At 45.5% G+C, this 16,463-nt stretch overlaps 1 protein-coding gene across 2 annotated transcripts in view; it reads right to left on the reverse strand.

The window, feature by feature from the left end:
- Positions 1 to 15,715, reverse strand: part of STON1 (stonin 1) — a 51,015-nt gene extending 35,300 nt beyond the window's left edge. Inside the window, exon 1 of one of the 2 annotated variants that reach the window (XM_025932130.2) lies at positions 15,621 to 15,715. The gene's annotated coding sequence lies outside the window, so the exon portion shown is untranslated. Of the gene's footprint in view, positions 1 to 6,118; positions 6,722 to 15,620 lie in introns of those variants that run through there. The other variant, XM_086701141.1, reaches the window with a different exon arrangement.
- Positions 15,716 to 16,463: the final 748 nt, after the last annotated feature.

Raw genomic sequence — 16,463 nt, forward strand, 5'->3', positions numbered from 1 at the left:
GACCCTAAGCCAGAACCACCCAGCTGAGCCCAGTGTACCCACACGACCAGGAGAGATCATGTTAAATTGTGATCTTTAAGCCTCTACATGTTTTTGTGTGGTAAAATACACATAAACATAACATTTACCCTTTTAGCCACTTTCAAGTGTAAAGTCCTGGTATTAAGTACATAGTTGTGCAACCATCACTACCATCCATCTTCAGAACTTTCCATATTCCCGAATTGAAACTCTGGACTCACTGAACCCTAACTCTGGATGCCCCGCCCCAGCCCCTGGCCACCACCACTCTACTTTTTGCCTCTGTGAAGCTGACTACTCTAAGTACCTCATCTAAGGAATTGTACGATATTTACCCTTTTGTGAATGGCTTATCTCACTTAGTATAATGTCTTCAAGGTTCATCCATGTTGAAATACATGCCAGAATTTTCTTCCTTTTTGAGGCTGAACAATATTCCAGTGCATATGTACACTAGTCTGCCTGTCTGTTCATGCATCGATGAAAACCTCTACACTTTGGAGTGGTTGTTCTACAGCAATAAACAGTCGGAGCACTGGGCAATGCAGGCCTGGTACAGCAGAGCAAGGCCCCTAAGGCAGATGTCAAGAGCTGGGAAGTCTGGCAGAAACACAGAGCACCAGGGCACTAACCCCCAGGGTAGATGACTAAGGAATCCAGGCTGGAATTCCCAATAGCACTCATCACAGCAAGCTGGTTGCCTCCTGGGGTCTCCATTCTAGGCTGGGCACCACCCCCAGACAGGGACTGGCAGGACCCTGTTCATGCCTGGGTGCCTGCCCTGGCACAGGCTGATAGATTCAATAAACATTTGGTGAATGACTGAAAAATGTACGTGACATTGAAGCCAGGTTCTGGGTCATATCAGAGTCTCCTACAGGTTCCCTATAGGGCAAGAACTGTGCCAAGGAAAATGCAGGAAAACAGCTGCTTCTGGCTGGAAATGGAAGGGGGAGGTAGCAGCAGCAGGACAATCTGACAGGGGAAAAACCCACAGCTTCCCTGGGAAGAGCAGGATCTCCACCAAAGTACCACCCTGACCCAGGCAGCGTAGCGAGACTTCTATCTGAAGAGGAGGCCCCTTGGGAAGGGTGTGCTGGGCATCAGCCTGAGCCAACAGGATGAGGTATCTTAGGCACCAGCCCTGCTTAGCATGTCAGCCTCAGTTCCCAGGGCTCAGGGCAGTAGAGCTCTGTGTGTCCATTACAGGAGCAGGAGGGGTTAGAGGAGCTCGGCCCTTTGGCCTGGCACAGGCTATGGTGGGCTGTAAGGGAGACTTGAACTCTGAGCTGAGTCACATATCTGAGCCCTGGGAGCTCTGAGACAATGACCTTCCTTCACTACAGGGGGAGCCAGGTTGGTTGTACCATGACCCCTGCCCTCTCACCGGTAACTACTTTGCTGAGGAAAGCCAACATTCTCTTCCTGCTGCACTGCTCCATTTGGTCACATAACTAAGGTGCCCGACACAGGTCAGGATGCACCAGAGCACAGAAGCTAATTCCAAATCTAAGAAGAGGACTCATTTCTGGTTGACTTAAAGAGTGAGTAACAACCATACAATGCCCACTTGGGGTTTAACAAAAAGGGCTCATGTTATGTTTCAACTCTGCATTCAGGTTTTCCAGCCTTTAAAGATAAAGCAAAACCCCAAGTAATAATTACAAAGGTGTTTTTCTCTATTTCTCTTCAAAGCATACACCTTGAAGGTTAGAAACTGCTTACATGTGGAAGGCAGTTATAAGTACCAATAAAAGAGTTCAAGAAACATGGATTTTTGAACTTGGCTCAGCTTCTAAGTAATCGTGGGGCTTTAAGCAAACTAATTACCCTCCTTGGGTCTCAGTTTCATAATGATAAATGAAGGAAAATAGTCTGTACTCCCATGATTTGGTTATGTGCATTAATGAGAATAACTATATGTGAGATGATATATAGATACACACTTATATATGGGAAGTCGTCATAAGAAAAACTAAACTATAAATATATTAGAGATTTACTTATGTTCAGTAGGTGCTTGCTGAATAAATGGCAAAAAAAACCAAGACAATAACAAGACACATTTGGTGAGAACAGTCCCTCTTCACACTAGGAAATCCCCACTAGTGCATCTACCGGATCTTAGAAGACCACCTCTCTCCGCAGGAGGCCGAGCCCTTCTCACCCATATCTTAAGAACCAATTCTCAGGGCACCTGGGTGGCTCAGTCGGTTAGGCATCCGACTTCTGCTCAGGTCATGATCTCATGGTTCGTGAGTTTGAGCCCCACACTGGGCTGCTGTCAGCACAGAGCTGACTTTTTGGATCCTCTGTCCCCTCTCCTTGCCCCTCTCCTGCTTGCACTCTCTCTCTCAAAAATAAGTAAACATTAAAAAAAAAAAAAAAAAAAACAACTCTCCCAGCCTGCACGCTCCCCTCCCATCTGGTCTTATATTCACCAGCCTGAAATCCAGGGTCAAAGCCTGCCCCAGCCCCCTGGCCCAGCTCTCACTCCAGTTCATGACACGAAGCTACATCTTAGGCCAACTTCCAAACTCAGAAGTCTAGGCCTGCACCATGGGTCTCCACTGCCTTTGATAGCAGAGGAAAACAACTTACACCCTCTTCCTGGTTTTCGTGAAGCACAGCCATGTGGAAAATTTGTGGACCAGGAGCTCAGGGCCTCCTCCCTCGACCTCAGACCTGGACTCCACTCATGACCTTCCCCTGCAAAACAAGGCTTGCACAAGTTCTTCTACCTCAAAGGGCTTTGGGGAGCATCATATAAGGTGAAGAACTCAGAAGTTTCTCTGAAAAATATGAAGCACTATAAATTCTTTTGCTTTTGTTACTCTTGCTTGTTTACTTCAATATGGTCTCAGATTAAGAGTCACTACGGGCCTGGGATTGCTCCCCCGGGGGAAACTCTTTTGGTACAATGACCACACACAGAGAGAAAAGCTTGATGCCTTTTGCATTTCCAGTGCTAAGAGCAAATGCAGTATGAGCTCCAGGACAGGGGATGGGACAGAAGTCAGGAAACCAGGTTCCGGGCCTCTTTGGCCCTGCCAATAAATTAAGCGCATCACTTAACCTCTCTGGGCATTTTTCTTCATATGCACAATGGAACTGACAAGCCACCCGCATTCCTATTCACTAGGATGCCAAGAGGGCAAAGAATCTGAAAAGAAAAACACTGCACAAATAGAAATGTTGTAGTATTCAGTGGGCTTGGAGTTGAGAAAGAAGAGATGGAAAAGAAAACTAAAGGGGGGAAAGGAACAAATAATAAAGCAAGAAGACATCTGGGGTGAAATGTGAGGCACTTGAGAAGCCCCAGATGGAATGCTATGGAAGTTTCCAGTACAGTTAGTATCCCCCAAGCCCGAGAGTCTGTCTGGATTAGAAGCTCCACCACAGAGACATCTGAGGTTCAACTCCAGCAGGGAAAAGTGGATGGAAGGAAATGAAGTCCATCTACCACCTGCAGTGGCCTGAGACATACCAGAAGCCCAGGCTCGCTGCTGTTTGCTTTTATAGCCCAGCTCAGAGTGAGAAGAGAGATGAGGAATTAATAGGTCCACTACCTACAAAAATTGTGTAATGTCCCCAGAGAGGAGCTGGCCAGGCCACATCCTGGTACATGACGTCCAATCCAGAGTGCTCCACTTTAAGGGGGACAGTCAAAGACTACAGAGTTCCCAAAGGCTGGTCACCAGGATAGTGGGGTGTGCTGAAACCACATCACAGAAGGATGGGCTATAAAATCTGAAAGTGTGTCCCTAAACAAGATTTGTGGAGGACATGAGAAGCAAAGGCTCTCTTAGAATCAGAAAAATACTTGAAACATCGTCTGATCCAACCTTCACAAGAGAGGAATCTCTAACACAACATCTCTGCAGAGGAATTAACCAGCTGCTGCATGAACTCTTCCATTAATGGAGACCATGTCACTTTATGAGGAGTTCATCTCATTATCACTGGGGCACGATTAAACTCTTCTCCCTCCTATTAACCCCAAATTAACCTCCTCCTGGCTTTCATTTGTGCTCTGCAGGGACACAAGCTAAATCTAAACACTTTTTCACCTGCCTATTCTTCACAACACTGAAGACAGCTGGCCTTGATGATGTGCAGCGGGTCTTTGCACAGACTTGCCCAGGAGGAGCACACGCCCCTGAAACACATCTCCAGGCCCCTCCAATTCTTCATTCCTGGTCATCTCCAACCAGCTTTGACCTCAGGCTGCCATGGAACGCTGACTGCTGCCCCTGCCTTGCTCAGAGCATGGCATCCTGGCCATGGCCCCTAGTTGTGTTTGCTTTCCAAAGAGGTCTTGGCCTCCTGCCCCTTTGGCCAAACTCTGGTCCATCTCTTTTCTTGGCTCTGCTGCTGTGCCCAGTGCTAACGGCTTATCATGAACATCTCCACAACGAGACCAAAAAATGAGAGTCTCAAATTCATGCCACTTTGTAGAAAGCAGCTGGTTATTTGACTTTAGTCCTTCTAAAGTAGACTGAATCTAGAATGTTCAATAGACATTAAATATACTTTCTAACACCTCATTTGACAGATGAGGAAATAGAGGTCCAAAGGGGTAAAAGGATTCACTCAGGTAACACAGCCAAGAAGATGAACTCTCATCTTTGATTTTTCAGTCCCACATTCCTTCTACTGCAGTTAAGAGGAAGTGGAGTTATCTTATGGCTCTCTTCTCAGTACATTTGGGGTAAATTGTCCATAGTTTGTGTGTATGTGCATTCATTCTTTGACTCAACAGACCTTTGCTAAGCACCTGCTAAGTGCTTTGGAAATATTCTCAGTAAGATTTGAAGTAAGCGTCCCATAGGGAACCACATCTTGTTGTGTGTGAACACGTAGTGTGTGTGTATATGAACTAATTAATTCTTTCATGCATGCACACATTCACTCAACAATGATAGCTGAGCACACTTAACACTATACTACACACTGGTACAAGTAAAAATAGTCACAGTCCCTTACCCCAGGGTATTCTCTGTCTAGTACAGACAGTTCTCAAATGTTTTGTTCATGCAGGCTACTATGGGGACCCACAGCCAGGTGCTTAGTTAAGATCGGTGAGAATGATGGCTATGTGTCCGTAATGGATGGTACGCGTATGTCCGTGTGGTGGGGGAGTGATGCTGCCAGGACTGAAAAGGCCTCTGAAAGAGCAGGCTTATGAACTGAATCCTGAAGGCTGATATGAATTGATCAGGCAGAGCAGACTGGAGAGCGGTGAGTGTTTGTGCAAAGGCGGCAGGGGGGTGGGGGGGAGGCACAGAAGAGAGCCTGATTCTGCAGGTAGAGGGGCCCAGCTGGAGTCAGGGCCTAACATGGTGCTGCCATAAAGAGGCAGGTAGGTGAGTAAGGTACAGAAGCCCTTCTGTGTCATGTAAGGAGTTGATTTTATCCTAAAGGCAACGGGATTCAGTGAAAGAATTTAGAGAAAGGAAACAGGGTCAGATCAAAATTTCAGAAAGAAAGCTCTTACAGTGGAGGATGGACAGGAAGGCAGTGAGGCCAGGGGCAGGGAAACCCGATAGGAGGCGATAGTTGGAAAGCAGGAGAAAACCAGGGCTGAACCTGATAGCTCCTGCCTACACACACACTTGATTTAAGTCTGAAATAGGAGAAGAGAGGAGAGACTGTTTTTCATGTACCTCTCTCATGGCACGGGGGCAAGTACCCCACAGCTCTGCAGACACACATCATCATCACCTTTCTCCACAGTGACTTGCTCGCAACAGAAAAGTGATCTCAGCTGTAGCTTCATGACCAGTCTCGATGTGCAGGAGCCTCAAACAGAGCAGCCACTCAGGAGGTAGTGGCTGCATGCATGAGCCACATACATCCAAAGGGAGGTGGTGGGGCGGGGGGGGGAAGCAGTCCTAAACAAAGTAAGATCAGGGTCTCAGAAGCACGGATAAGTCAAGTCCAAGCAAGGCAACGAGTCAGAAACAAGACAAACAGGAAAAGTTCCAAGAGGAAAGGTGTTTTAAAAACAAAAACAAAAACAAACACAAAAGTTTCTTCACAAGAATAGCAGGCGAACAGCTCAGACAAACTAGGAAATCCAGAAAGGAGCCAGCACCTGTCTCAGGCGGTAAGAGTCTGTGGGTCTCCTGTCTCTGGAGGCAGCCTGCTGCTGGGGAAGCCCATACAGTGCTCTCATGAGAATCCAGGAAGGCGCCTCCTCTCACACGGGCAACAAGCAGGCCTCAAGTGGTGGAGTTTGCAGCAGGGTGCCCGAACACAGCCCACTAAGGCCTGTGTGCACCTGCCCATGGGCACATGTGGGCAGGAGAGGGGAATGTGTGGGCGGGAAGCAGGCAGATCCAGACAAGCAGGGGGCTGTTTAAAGCTGGGTAAACCCCATCACGTGTGGTACAGAGCCATTCCCACTGGGAGCTGATAGTCAAAGAAAAATGATAAAGGGGATGAGGTTGGAACCCTAAAATAACAAGTTTCTGCCTTTGGGGCGGGGCGGAGGGGGGAAATGTTCATCTAGGCAAGTCTGAGCTTTCTCTGGACTGGAAGATTCTGACATTATCACCCAGTTCCCAGGAAAGCCTGATCACTTGTTTTCCCTCAAGATAATTTTATGAAAATCAGAAGCACCTGGTAAGTAGCTGCCTTACTAATTACAATGACCCCAACGAGGCACCTTCCACTGAAGCTAGACTGGCAGCCACCAGGGGGATTTTCACAAAATTTATGAGGTTCTGCTTTGAACCACAAACAAGCAAAAGGCCTAGAGCTGCACTAGGGGAGGTTCTCAGTTGTGAAGATGTGAGATTAAAACATTTCTCTATGTTGGTATTAACGCTAAACTGAGGCCAACAAAAGCAAGGTTTGTAGCATCAATTACTGTCTTCTAGTGCCTCCAAACTTGCCCTGAATATGCATTACAGTGAGCTAGGGGAGAAAACTTTCAAAGGGATGAACAGAGGCCAGTATGACAGTCCCGTCTCTGAATTTCTGGGCCATAGCTGTTTTAAATTAGATTCTCAATGCTGCTTCTGTGAAACTCTTGGCTTAGCTCTGCAATGGAAAAGTTATTTTTATGCTCCAGGCCACAGATATTTATATGGAGGCACATCCCCATAATTCCAATTATGTTTTGTTTTCATGATGCTCTTTTCCTCTACTTAAGAGCCATCATAGATATCATTATTATTTCTGATAAGACACTTGCAAAAAAGCTCTGGGCCAAGTACAGATTCCACAGGGCCCAGACAAATGACGTTGTAAACAGGCAGATTTTTGGTCTTGTGAAACCCTCAAGGAATACCTTCAGTTCTTCTACCCACTATGGCTGCCTCTCCTTTGTCGATTCCCCACCCCCAATGAAACCCTTTAATTACTCAGGAACTTCATAATCCCTCCTGGGAAAACCTAATCCCAGAAGTCATTTTGTTATTTACTCCTTATATACTCTCTCTGGGGTCTTTGCATTTAATTTTTTTAAGTATATTTATTTATTTTGAGAGAGGAGAGCAGAGGAGCGGCAGAGAAAGAGAGAGAGAGAGAGAGAGAGAGAGAGAGAATCCCAAGCAGTCTCCTCACTGTCAAGCAAGGAGCCTGACATGGGGCTCGATCCCAAGAACCACGAGATCTGACCTGAGCTGAAATCAAAAGTCCAACTCTCAATGACTGAGCCACCCAGGAACCCCCTGGTCTTTGCATTTAAAATGCTATTTTCAATAATGAAATGAAGGGTTTTTATCTTCAGAAGGACAGGAACACCAACTACTAAAGCAAAGAGATACTTGTGGTTAAGAAAGACACTCAAATAACAACACAGTTATTCTATAGAAATGTCCATCAACATGTTGTGGGGACAACTAAAAGCTGTTGGTACAAAAGCAAAAGCAAAATGGTGATTCAAGGCTTTAAGGAAATTCATCCAAGAGAAATCTACATTGATTACCAAGAAAACCTAAGTTATTATGAGGTGTTCCCATGGCCTCTCCCTAAAAGTCTCTCTGGTTAGACCTTCTGAAGCACAATCCTGATTTGAAAGAGACAGAACAGTGGAGGGGAGATAACAGGAGACCACTATCTATGAGCTTTAACATATGCCAAGAACTTGGTCCATATTATTTCTTGTTATCTCACTTAATCTTCAGAACAACTTATTGAGGTAGGTCTTGTTACTACTGTTTTATAGAAAAGGAAACTTAGCCTCAGAGATGTTAAGTAACTTGCCTAAGGCCACTGTTATGGTCTGAATGTTTGCGTCTGCCTGAAATTAATATGTTGAAATCCTAACCCCCAAGGTGATGGTATCAGGAGATGGGGCCTTCGGGAGGTAACTGAGTCACGAGGATGGAGTTCTCATGAATGAGATCAGTGCCCCTAAAAGAAGAGGATGTAGACAGATCTCTTGCCCCTTCAATGGTGTGAGTACATAGTGAGAAGATGGCTGTCTGCAGTTCAGAAGAGGGTCCTCACTGGAACCATGCTGGCACCCTTATTCTGGACTGCTAGTCTCCAGAACCATGAGAAATCAACTTTTGTTGTTTATATGTCACCCTGTCTGTTAAACTTTGTTACAGCAGCCCAAATACACTAAAATAGAGCCACACATCTAGTTAGTGGCAAAGCTTAAAATCAAACCCAGATCTGCCGGACTCCAAAGTCCATTTCTTTTCCATTAACACCTAGGGCTGATGTGAGGACCAGGGGAGAAGGCCAAAAGTGTCTGCTGATTTGGTTCTTTAAAAGAATAGATTTGTTGGGAAGATACGGGAAAGATATGCTTGCATAAATCTCCTTAAACATTTCCTATAAACAGGCTCAGCTGATATCAAACAACATTCCCGGAGATGCTGCCAGCTGCATATAAAGAATCGATCATTCAGTATAAATCTGTCTGCACTGTTATAACAGACACAAGTAAATACACATGCCCAACAGAGATAGAACATCACCATCATGACCCAAGGGAACACATCTGCTTCACAAAGTCTTCCTTTCAACATAAATGTGAGTTAGGATGCTGGTTGGTCAGCCATCAATGTTATTATTGAACATTGTACTGAAGGGTCTACCCAATGCAATAAGACAAGAAAAAGATCTAAGTCACAAGGAATGAAAAGACAAATTAGTATTGTTTTGTAATTGTCTACATAAAATATTCAATAATATCTACATACAGACTCTTAGAACTATTAAGAGAAGTCAGCTTGGATGCTAGATGCAGGATCAAAATCCCCAAATCAGAAATGTTTCTATAGGCCAGCAAATAACCAATTTGAAAATATAATAAAAGATATGTAAAATATCAACAAAACCTATAGGAAATTAATACAGCAAAAGTTGTGTAAGACACTGATAGGGGAACTCACCAAACACCATCCACCTGAATAAAAGGAGCAGATAGGAAGACCTAATATTGTAAAGGTATCGGTTCCCTGGAATATAATGTGAATGCAAGTTCAATAAAAATCCCAATGTGGTTTTGTCTTTGCGTGTGACTAGACAAACTAACGTTTATATGAACTAGTAAAATCTAAGAAAGCCAAGAAATTATGAAAAAATAAAAGTAATTCTAAAAGCTAGATATTATTGAGTTTCCTTATATGACAGGCAATATTTTGCATACATTATCTCTTCACAATTATCCTTGAAGTGGATATTATTATCTATTTTATAGACAAAGAGACTGAGAGAAATTAGGTAACTCGTCCAAGGTTACTTGGTACTCTTAGGAGTAGCAACAGACGCAAGAAGACAATGGTGCAATATCTTCCCAAGTACTCAGGGGAAATCATCGTGAGTCAAAAATTCTACACTCAAACTCTCCTTTGTAAGTGCAAAATAAAGACATTTTCAGGAAAACGAATACTTTCAAGTTTACCAAAGCTCTTTACGAAAGAACTTCTTCTAAACTTACATTCACATGAAGAAAAATGAACTCAGAAGGAAGAAGTGGGGTGTCTGAAGGAGCAGTCTCCAAACTGCATTGAATTGATGAAACAAAACAATGCACAGGCATACCTCATTTTATTGCACTTTGCAGATATGGCATTTTTTACAAATTGAGGGTTTGCAGCAACTCTGCATCGAACAAGTCTATTCGCACTTTTGCAACAGCATTTGCTCACATCACGTCCTTGTGTCACATTTGGGTAAGTCTCACAATGTTTCAAACATTTTCATTACTATTATATTTGTTATGGTGATTGTGATCAGTGATTACTACGCACTGAAAGCTCAGATGATGGTTAGCATTTTTTAACAATATTTTCTTAATTAAGGTATGTACATTGTTTGCCTCGACATAATTATTGCATACTTTAATAAAGTACAGTATAGTGTAAACAAACTTTTTTTTTAATGTTTATTTTTGAGAGAGAGAGAATGTGAGCAGGGGAGGGGCAGAGAGACAGGGAGACACAGAATCTGAAGCAGTCTCCAGGCTCTGAGCTGTCAGCACAGAGCCCGATAAGGGGCTTGAACCCACAAACCGTGAGATCATGACCTGAGCCGAAGTCAGATGCTTAACTGACTGAGCCACCCAGGTGCCCCTAAACATAACTTTTTTATGCACTGGGAAGCCAAAAAATTCATCTGACTCACTTTTTTGCAATATTCACTCCACTGCAGTGGTCCAGACCAAATCTGCAATATCTCGGAGATGTGCCTATAAAGTAGGTGAGGAAAGTGGGACCACAGGAAAAGTAAAGGTAGGAAATAAGAGGTGTCTAATAAATAACATTATTAGTTATTGAAAATACAGGCCATAAAGTCCTACACACATGTGAGAAGTAGGCAACTAAGTTGGCTATGTACTTCTTTTTAGCCAAATAAGAAGTGAGAAACATCAGTTAAAGGATTCACAGCATCCACAAGACAAAACAGCCAAGTTGCTCACAAGAACTGTTTCTCACACTGAGACCAGGAAGACCTTTCCCATATAGTTAATGGCATACAAGATCTGGGACATTGGTCTGAATGTGATAATTTGGGAAAGGGGTCCTTGACTCCTACAATTTTTTTTTTTCCAATAAGAAGTTGCTTTAGAAGCATCAGCCTTCCTGGGGTACCTGGGTGGCTCAGTCGGTTAAGTGACCAACTCTTGGTTTTGGCTCAGGTCGGATCTCATGGTTTAGTGAGTTCAAGCCCCACATTAGGCTCTGCGCTCACAGTGCAGAGCCTGCTTGGGATTCTCTGCCTCTCCCTCTCCCTCTCTGCCCTTCCCTCACTCGTGCTATCTCTGCCTCTCTCAAAATAAATAAATAAACTTTAAAAACAAAGAAAAAAAGAAGTATCAGCCTTCCAGAATCTCTTCCTTGAAGAATAGAAGAGATAAAGCCTCCTACTTAAAGGTGTGTTATTTGAATGACCATGTTTTTAGAAAAGCCCAAGTTTCTGTGGATCTTTAGGTATTTTCCAGGAGGAAGATGGATAAGGTGACCTTGGGGGGCCTGGCTCCTTTTGAGGGTACATTGTGGTACAGGATGTGGGTATTTTTTCCCAAACCACCCCCAGAATCACTCACGCTGAATATTTCCACCTCCACTAAACCAGTTCATTTTGCCAATGCATGGAACCACTCACACAGCCAGGCTTCCGAAAAATAGTTTATTGCTGTGCTTTTTAGTAATAAGCATCAAGACATAATAAGCTCTTCTTTCCTGTTCAATGGTAAATCCATGACCTACCTATCCTGACACACCATATAACACATAGGCAAAAGCGAGCCTGGGAGCTTTCCCCAGATCTTCCTATCCATCACACTCCCCTGACAATGCCAAGAACAACAAAAGCCCATGTGGACAGAGCTTTGAAAACATAACATGCCTGATCTACTTTAAAAATCCTGCCTTCTACCAGGACTGCTCCAGAATCCCAGGGGGTTCCTGGAACTCCAGGCTGCCTGGGAAGCTTCAGAGGAATTCTAGATACCTTTTGTGGGTACAGCTGACTCTTCTGGGAAGGTGAGCTACCTCTGGCTAAGTCTGGAGCAATTCCCAAGGACTTCCAAAGAGAAGTGACAATGAGACACAGAAAAGATGAGAGGCAGAGACATTTTACAATTAACCAAAACATTAGTTCTTACTAAAGTACAAAATACTTCACCTTTCCTTTTCTACATTTTCTTTCTTAATGTAGAATACATGGCAGGAAGATTGTAGACAGTAGTGATTAAGATGCATAGACTTCGGTCACTGACCTGAATTCAAGATCTCATTCTAGTACACAGAGGCCATGCAGCCCTGGCAAGTTACCCCTCTGATTCTAGTTTCATGAGAATAACAGTTTCATGAGAATAATAATAGTATTTACCTCACAGAGTTTTAAAATGAAACACCATATGCAAGTGGTTTATACTCAATAAATGTTAGCTATTACTACTGCAAAAACTTGACAAATACTGGCAAGCACAAAAAAAAAAAAAAAAACCCTCAAAAGCACCTGTAATCCTACCATCCACTTTGATGTTTGTAATTCCAGTATTTTTTTGATGTATTTTCAAATAGTGAGATTATAGTACTTTCTATTTCATAACTTGCTTTTAAAACTTAACACCGTACCCTAAGCATGTTCTATGTAAGTCAGTGTTCTTGTACAATACGATTTTTAAAGGCCACATCATAGCCCTTTGGGCTATTTTACTTCTTAACAACCCTTGCCCTTCTTCCTCTCTGCAGGCCCCACACTTCATGTATTTCCAATTCATCTGACCCTCCCAGATGATAACTGGCTGCTATCTATCGGCTAATTGGGGATGCAGGCTTCATCTTACCATCCAGATGACCCGCTCCTTAGCCTTCACTTTACTGGCCTTCATTCATCCCCATCATGCAGAGGGGCCTGTTGGGCTACACAGCAAACATTGGTGTCTGATGCCAAACCACTCAAGATTCCATGAGGTGGCACAGAAGCTAAACAAGGCAGAAAGGCAATTTCTTTCCCAACAGTATAAGGCTGACCTCTAGGGCATTAAATACAGTATTAAAAATCCTCAGGAAGAGGAAGAGACAAAAGATTTTTATCTGCGTGCATTGTTTTCCTAAGCAACAGAGCCAAACAAGTTCAAAATTTACAGGCTTTCTATTTGAATGAAAGTAACAACACTTACTTATCAATGACATTTTAAGACCACAGTAAAACCTAACTAATTCATACTAATGGGGAACTATCAAACTGCATCAGTGGAGAAATATGAATTTACATCCTTTTTAAACTAAACTTTATTTCCAGTGAAAAACAGTTTAATGTTTATTATTTTTGAGAGAGCAAGAGACAGAGCACGAGTGGTGGAGGGGCAGAGAGAGAGGGAGACACAGAATCCAAAGCAGGCTCCAGGCTCCTAGCTCCAAGCTGTCAGCATAGAGCCCAATGCGACTCGACATGGGGCTCAAACCCATGAACCATGACATCACGACCTGAGCCAAAATCCTACGCTTAACCGACTGAGCCACCCAGGCGCCCCTCCAATGAAAAAATTTTTTTAAGAAATCTTTATTTCCAGGGGCGCCTGGGTGGCTCAGTCGGTTAAGCATCTGACTCTTGATTTCGCCTCTGGTGATGATCTCATAGTTCATGAGTTTGGTTTGTGAGTTGGAGCCCCGCATCTGGCTCCACACTGACAAAGGATATTCTCTCTCTCTCTCTCTCTCTCTCTCTCTCTCTCTCTCTCTCTCTCTCTCTCCCTCTCTCTCTGCCCCTCCCCCGAGCACGCATCCTCTCAAAAATAAATAAACTTAAAAAAAGAAATCTTTATTTCCAAATAGTTCAACACTTTGACCTGTTTTGACAAGTTGTTCAGAGCTTGATCCTAATACATTTGTTACAACCACATTTAGCATTCTTATAGAAACAGAAACAGCTGAAGTTCTTAAGAAGAGCATTCTCCCTAAAGACAATAAGTGTTCAACACCCTCTGCGATCCTGCTCACACAGCTCACCCCTCAGGGAAGTGTTTTCTTCTTAGTCATGTGGACGCAAACCTCAGCTCAGGCTCCCTCCCACCTCCCTCCAGTTCTGAGTGAGTGGGCAGACGCTTGCCATCTCAACCCAGATCAAACCCTAAAACAAAACAAAACAAAACAAAATCCCTCCAAATTCCAGACTCGATCTGTCCAGACCCATCTGAGAATTAACGAGCTCCTTCTAAGCACCCAGAGAACTAAGCCTGTCATGGAAACACTGATTCAACCATAATGAGAACCGACATAAAACCGCACAAATGAACTAAACATTGTTCCACCCAATCGGAGCCAAGCTACAGCAACAGCCTCAGGAATAAAATAAGCAAGGCTGTTTTTCTTCTTTGTGGTCCTACTCATTTTAGCGCCTTCCACCGTTGTCTTCACAACTGTTTATGAGAAAGTGGGAGCGGGGGAGTTGGGAGAGAGATGGGGAGCCAGCCTGGGAAACGCCAACAAACACTGCGGTTTGTGTCAGGCAAATTACAACTTCTGGCCTGGGGGAGGCCTAACAGTCTGGGGTAGTCTGAAAACGAGCCACACTGAACTCCCGTCTCCCACAACAGTTAAGTGTGGAATGAAGTCTTTATTTTCCAAAGATCAAGTTCTGCTCAGTATTTTTAGCAAGCATTCTTTTTATCTCTTTATTATTTTTAAATTTTTTTAATTTAATTTTTTTTCGGAATTAGAAAGGTTAATTATATGAAGTAACATTATTAATGGAAGAAAGTATATAGGAGGAAAGGCTACAAAAAAAAAAAGTTCAACCAACACAAATAGTAAAAACCTAAATAGAGCCTAAGTAGGAATATATTTTAATTTCCCCTTGGACCCACCAAGGGAGAGTTTGTGAGTCCAGGGGACCCAACACCAAATCTCAGTGAACGTCACTCCTGCAGGAAATGCTGGGGCAAGTGTGGAGGTCCCTTGCGACTGCGGCCGCTGGTCCTGGGTCGTCACCTACTAGAGCTGGGAGGGGACAGCGGCCGCTGGTCGTGGGTCACCACCTACTAGAGCTGGAAGGGGACAGCGGCCGCTGGTCCTGGGTCACCACCTACTAGAGCTGGAGGGGACAGCTGCCGGTGGTCCCGGGTCACCACCTACTAGAGCTGGAGGGGACAGCCGGCCGGAGACACCAGCTGTGGCCCGAGGCAGGGGGACCAGAGCCTCCCGCGGAAAGGGGCGGGGGAGGGGCTGCAGCACGAAGAACGCGAGCCAGGAAGAAAGCAGGTGAGAGTCCTGGGCGCGGGGGGAATCCACAGCCCCCGAGGGAGGGTGACTCAGGTCGGGGAGGCCCGGACCGCGCACGGGTTACTAGGCGCCCCCCACCCCCGCCCTCGAAAGTGTGTCTGGATTTTCTTTGCTGTTTGAGTTTTCTCTTTACAGCCGGACCCAGGTCCCAGCAGCCCCAGGGCCGACGTGCGTAGGGGAAGCCCGGTCGGGGCCCTCCCGGGATGCCTCTGGGGGCGGCAGAGGCGGAGGGAGGGAGATGGGGCGCCCGCGCACAGCGCCCAGAGAGCCCGGGAGATGCCCGCGACCCGGGGGCGCGCGCGCTCCCCGCCCGCAAACTTTCCCAGCCAAGTAGGTGTGGCCCCACCCTGCAGAGAAGGATCCCCTTGCCTGCCCGACTGTCCCCTGGGGCTGGTCACTCACCCGCAACGCCGCTGGGTCTCCGACTCCGGCGGCCGCCATCCACTACCGAGGAGGAGGAGCGGGAGGAGGAGGAGGGGGAGGGGATCCGGGGGAAGGGGGGAGGGGGAGGGCCCGGAGCCAGCAGGAGTGGAGCCTGCAGGAGTGGCGGGGAGGGAAGGGGGCGGCCACCCCGCGGGGACTCCAGTCCCCGCCCCACCTCCTCTCAGTACCCTGCCGGCCCCCTTTCTCTCCCCACTCTCTTTCCAGCCCTGGATCCCCCAAAGTCTTTTCAGGTGTCCTATTCTCATTCTCTTCCTTCTGGCGCATCTTCCTTCCCCTGAGTCTCCAGCCCCCACGAAGGGGAGAACACGCTCCCTCCAGCAGAAGTTGGTGGGGAGGGGAGTGTGGGAGCTACAGTATATATGAGTGTGTGAGCCCCCTTGAAGCAGATGGCTGGGACCCTTGGCAGGTCTGAGGCCAACCTGCACTTTCTGGGCCTTTGTCATCATTTCTAGGTGGTGGGATGATGGAGGAGGGGGTGTCTTTGTGGGCATGCTTTCCACGTTGCTCCACTGAGAGATTTTTTTGGTTTATTTTGTTTGGCTTTCTCTTGTGATTAGGAGAACTAAAGAATTATTTTTGAAGTCTCTGTTGAGTGCCTCCTCTTTTCCCTTCAGGTGGAACCAGCACTGGTCAGGATAAGATGAAAGGTACAGTCAGTCCTTATGAGGAGGGCCGTGGATGGCTTGTGAAGGGCCAAGCTGTGTGGATGGGGCAGGATGGAAATATTTAAAGATGCCTCCTACGTGCTGCCTGCAGAGGACAGAAGAGATAAGGGGAGTTTGTCTCCCCAGGAGAGGTTAG

This window comes from Puma concolor, chromosome A3 (assembly GCF_028749965.1).
Source record: "Puma concolor isolate L17-30 chromosome A3, mPumCon1.1.hap2, whole genome shotgun sequence".
NCBI classification, from domain to species: Eukaryota; Metazoa; Chordata; class Mammalia; order Carnivora; family Felidae; genus Puma; species Puma concolor.